Below are 5,381 nucleotides of genomic sequence, written 5' to 3' on the forward strand. Positions count from 1 at the left end.
CACTAACGACTAACGACCAACAAAGTCGTTCCTGATGCTGGTCGCATGTTGCTGCCCCTGTCGTTCTAATGTTAAGTTGAATTGTCATTAAAATTGTCGTCCATAATTTCGACATTAAATACACACACAGGCGGGCACACACACACACACAACCAGCTAAACCTGCTGCCGAGCGCGTTATATATATACGTATGTATGTGTGTGGCATAGATGTAAATTGTGCGGCTGGCCCCTCGACGTATGCAACACTTTTGGCTTGGCGAGCAGAGCATAAATGCTTGCCTCTGCTTAAGCAGATGTGTGAGTGAGAGTGCGCCTGCTGTGTGTTTTTTTTTTTTTTTTTTTTTTTATTATTCGACTTACGGTAGGAAAATTAAAATCTTCTAAAGATACCACCTACTGTCCGTAGGTGGCATGCACGATTCATAAGCCCTATTGGAATTATGCCTACGTACTAAAACAAAAACCTCCGCGTGCTCTTCAGTCCTTACTCGCTCACCGGGACTGCCAGTCAAGGTATGACTTCGGTGAGCAGGATGTGAGGCCAGGTCGCACTCCCTGCCTTCAGTGTAGTCCATGGTGGCTCCTCCTTCCACCCTTTAGTTGATTATTACGACGAGCCGGGAACTCTGGGGTAGAATTCTTCGCCCGCCGTCACCCAGGGCGCCAGTTTGGGCTTAGACATCCGCTCTGTTGGCCATCTCGTCTGATCGGACACGCTTCATCATATTAATGATAAGGCTGTGTCCCAGCTCCCAAGCCTCGCTGTTCGCCAGCATAGCCGCGAACAAGCCACTAGGGCTGAACGGGGTACCTGACAGCGTCTTTAGCTGCTCCCTCTCCGCCGTGAACCTGGAGCAGTGCATTAGCACATGTTCTGCTGTTTCCTCACCGTCGACGCAGAACATGCATCGAGCTGACTCTACGTGACGGAACCGGAGTAGGTAGGCCCGGAAGCAGCCATGGTCCGTAAGAAACTGGGTTAGGTGGTAGTCCAAGCATTTGTGCTGGCACTCTGCCCAAACCGTCAACTCAGGGATGAGCTGATGAGTCCACCTCCCCCGTCGCGAAGTTTGCCATCTGCTCTGCCATTCACCTGTTAGCCACTCGTGTGCCTCTTGCTTGGAAGCGCCACTTCGCATTAGGCTGAGAGCCTTGATCTCCAGATCAATTGGCGGCAGGCCTGCCAGGGCTAGCGCCGCGTCCTCGGATATGGTCCTGAAACCTCGAATGAGCCTGAGGGCCATTGACCGTAGCACCGAACGAGCTCCTTTCAGGTATGAGCCCCTGCTAGTGGCATTGCTCCAGATTGGTGCAGCGTATAACAGAGAAGCCTTTGCTACTGAAACCAGCAGTTTCCTGGCCGGGTGTCTTGGGCCTCCGACGTTGGGCATAAGCCTAGCCAACGAAGAGGCTGTGACTGCTGCCTTCTTGCTGGCGTAGCTTGCGTGGTCCTTGAACGATAGTCTGCGATCTATCATTACCCCCAGGTACTTTAGGGACTCTTGAGAGGTCACCTGTGTGCCATTGACGGAGACCAGCATGTTCTCCACCTTTTTTCTGCTGCTGAGAAGGACTGCTTCGGTCTTGTGAGCCGCTATTGCTAGCCCGGCTTTCTCGAGCCACAGGATGGCAGCACCGATCGTAGAGTTGCATTTGTCCTCCAACCCTGCGATTGTTTTAGAGACAGCTGTGATTGCCACATCGTCAGCAAAACAGTGCAGCTCTACTCCTACGGGCCTGTTGATGCCCAAGATCCCATCGTACATAATGTTCCATAGGATTGGTCCAAGTACCGATCCTTGGGGAACACCTGCGGAAACTCGGTATCTTTTTGGGCCATCTTCAGTATCGTACCATAGGACCCGGTCCCTAAAGTAGCTGCCAACGACTATCCTTAGGTACTCCGGGATCCCCATGCGGTTCATGGCTGCGAGTATTACGGGCCATCTGGCGGTGTTAAATGCGTTCCTTACGTCCAGAGTCACTATAGCGCAGTATTCCTTCCTGCCCCCTAACCATCTATCACCAGATAGAGCGGTCTTGGCGATGTTACTAACGGCCGAAAGAGCGTCCAGTGTGCTCTTTCCTTTCCGGAAGCCATATTGATGGCTTCCCAGGCCGTTGGTGCTCTCGGTGACTGCCTCTATTCTAGTATACAGGATACGTTCGAATAGTTTTCCTACTATATCTAGTAGGCATAGAGGGCGGTAGCTGTTTGCAGCATGTGCTGGTCCCTTGCCTTTCGGCAACAGGACTAGCTTCTGGCTTTTCCACCTTGTTGGGAAGATTCCGTCCAGAAGGCATTGCTGGAAGGTGGCCCTGAAGATTTCAGGTCTACCCAGCGCCACTGCTTTTATAACAGCTCCAGGAATACCGTCTAGTCCAGGGGCTTTGTTCGGTTTGATGCGCTTGGCTGCCTCGACGACTTCAAGTTCTGTGACGCACTGGAAATCTGGGGCAGGGGCTGCCTCTGTTGGCCTCCATAGAGTGGTTTGCTTTGGGAATAGCTCGCCTACTATGTTAGCCAGGACCCCCGGGTCGGATGGGGTTGCCGCTCTCCTCCTTAGCTTGTTGGTAACGAGTTTGTAGGCGAGGCCCCAGGTATCGCTGTCTACGCCATCCTGCAGCTCCTTAAACGACCGCGCTTTGGCAGCCGCGATGCCGTGCTTGAACTCTAGGCGTTTCCTTCTGAAAGCCTCTAAGAGTTCCGCGTGGTGGGTACTGCCTCTGGCACGTTGCGCCGTTCTCCTAGCCCTGAGGCAATCAGACCTTAGTTGGCTTAGGGAGGCACTCCACCAGTAAACGGGTGGTTTGCGCTGTGCCTTATTTTTCCTAGGCATGGTTGCGTCGCAGATTCCTTCGAGCATAAACATGAGGCCTGCCGCCATACTCTCTGCGTCCCCATTTGGGATTTCCAGGGAATTGATCTGATAGGCCAGCATGGCCTCATCGATCTTCCTGGTGTCCCATGCTTTCCCGGCTGTTCTGCTCTGCCGTCTCCTGGGCATGCCCTCCGGGGAGAGACTGAAAGAGATCAGGGCGTGGTCGCTCAGCGTCATGACGTCATGGACCATCCAGTTGTTGATGTCCACTAGCCCTCTGCTGACAAAGGTAACGTCAATAAAGGACGTGCCCCTATCGTTGTTGAACGTCGGCTTCCGCCCGTCGTTCAGCAGTATAAGGTCCAGCATGCCCATGGCGTCAATCACAGCTCGGCCTCTGGCGTTGGATGTCCTGCTGCCCCATTCCACTGCCCAGGCATTAAAGTCGCCGGCAACGACCTTCGGGCTTCGCCCTCTCGCATGGACCACGAGCGCCTCCAGAAACTCCTCGAACTGATCGGGGGTGTCGCTCGGCGGAGCGTAGCAGCTGTACATGTGCACGTGATTTAGCTTCGCATAAGCGATACCCCGCATAGGTAAAGCAGCCAGTTCCTGGACGTGGAGAGAGCTGCAGCATTTGATAGCTGCTTTACCTGTCTCGTCAAGAATCATGGGTGATTCTCCACTACCAGAGACGTAGGGTTCGCTTAGGAGCATGATGTCTACATTGCGCTCAGCCGCAGTCTGGGCCAGAAGGCTCTGAGCTGCTGCGCAATGATTGACATTGAGCTGTACTACTCTAATATGGCCGTGCATTGAGGTGGCTCTTGGCTTCTCTTAGGGTCGCTTTGTAGGTCGGGCACGCAAAGCTACCCGTCGGGTGGTTTCTGTCCACCTCGCTGCTACAGATCAGGCATTTTGGTGCTGCAACGCACCCCTTTGCCTTGTGCCCACGCTCACCGCATCTAAGACAGCAGTCTGCCCTGTCGGTGTCCTTGCAATTCACTGATCGATGTCCATAGCCCAAACACCTGTAGCATCTCGTTGGTCGGACGTCCTGGGTGAAACGACATCTTGACCATCCAACGATTATGGTTCCTTGTTTAAGGACTGGTATCGCCACATTCGCGTTCAGCAGCACTGAGGCTATCTGCGTGCCATCCCGCATTCTGCGAAGGCCCCTGATATCTTCAGGGTTTATCTGCAGACCCTGGAATTGGGCGACCATGCAGCTGTGGAGCTCATCTGCTGTCGTAGCCTCGTCCAAACCGCTGCAGGATAGAGCTATTTTTTGCGCTCCCGTGCGCACAGAGGCCAAGTCATTGAGCGCCGCTTCCAGGTCGCTCTTAAACTTGGGAACGCTTTCCGAAGCTTTCCCCTCTACCTCAAGCAACAGCTCACCTTTCTGCGTTCTCCGGATTTTACGTACGTGGCTGCCCAGTTCGCTAAGGCTCGGGTCCGATCTTAGCTTCCGGAGCATCTCTGCGTACGAAGCCTCTCCTGTCTTTTTTACAATGAGAGCCTCCGGTTTTTTACGCAGGCGCGTAGGCTTCACCTTGGTCCACTCTGCACCCGTGCTAGCATTCTTGGCGACAGATGCGTAGCTGCCTGGCTTGGACTCGTTAGTTCTGGATGACGCCTTTTCTTCACCGTTGCCACCCAACGTAGGGTTGCTCGGCTTGGGCGCCTGGGCGTTTGGCACTTGCACCTTGGGTACCTGCGCCTTTTTAGAAGCCTTTTTCGAAGGCTTTTGTACTTCAGTCTGGGTAGCACTGCTCTTCAAGCGGTGCTCGCTAGACGTACCTTCGTACAGCTCTAACGCCCTGGTGTTAAGGGCTGAGAGTTCGGACGCTATGCCCTTTGTCTCTCGTGTCACGTGCCGTTGGGTCTCGAAAGCGGATAGCAGGATGTTTATCTTGCCATTCATCCTGGTGAGAATGCCCCTCAGGTCCTCGTTCTGGAGAGCCGTGGTTAGGTCCGAAGACCGATGAGGGGAACCAGCTGGGGACTTCCCTCCCGTCTTATGCGATGGCACGGCGATGTGGTCCATCGACTTCTGACTTGTCGCGGTCGTAGATGCTGTAGGAGCCAAGTTCTCCACCTCTACAGCATCGCTGCAGTCGCTAGACAGCGGCGGCTGGGAGCCTGCATGCTCACCCCTCGCCACCGACGGGACTGGGATTCCGTCACCATGGGACGGGTTACCGACTCCTCTGGTGGGTGATCTCGAAAGTCGGGAGCTCCTCCTGAACGGGTCGTTGCGATCAGGGGGACTGCCCCCCACTGAGCTGTCCATCAACTGGGGGATGGCCTAAGGTTACCTAGGCGAAGCACCAGCCTTAGAAAGGGGTTCCCACGTAGGCCACGGATTTCCCCCTGGCTTTTACTGCTGGAGGTTTATACCGCCTCGTCTCGGACACCAGAGCCTCTGCTTAGGCACCAGAACGGTGAGAGGATGATTTTCGGTCTGTCCGCGACCTTTGTGCCTTTTCCCCTTTCTTAACGACTTGTGCGCTCCCAGTAACCAGTTACGAAATTCAATTAAATTAAATTTCA

At 54.2% G+C, this 5,381-nt stretch overlaps 1 protein-coding gene across 5 annotated transcripts in view; it reads right to left on the minus strand.

Moving 5' to 3' along the window:
* LOC117141065 (RNA-binding protein Musashi homolog Rbp6) overlaps positions 1-5,381 on the minus strand; it is a 175,491-nt gene that overhangs the window by 67,711 nt on the left and 102,399 nt on the right. The window lies entirely within an intron of this gene.

The sequence above is a fragment of the Drosophila mauritiana genome, chromosome 3L (genome assembly GCF_004382145.1).
Source record: "Drosophila mauritiana strain mau12 chromosome 3L, ASM438214v1, whole genome shotgun sequence".
In the NCBI taxonomy this organism is placed as follows: domain Eukaryota; kingdom Metazoa; phylum Arthropoda; class Insecta; order Diptera; family Drosophilidae; genus Drosophila; species Drosophila mauritiana.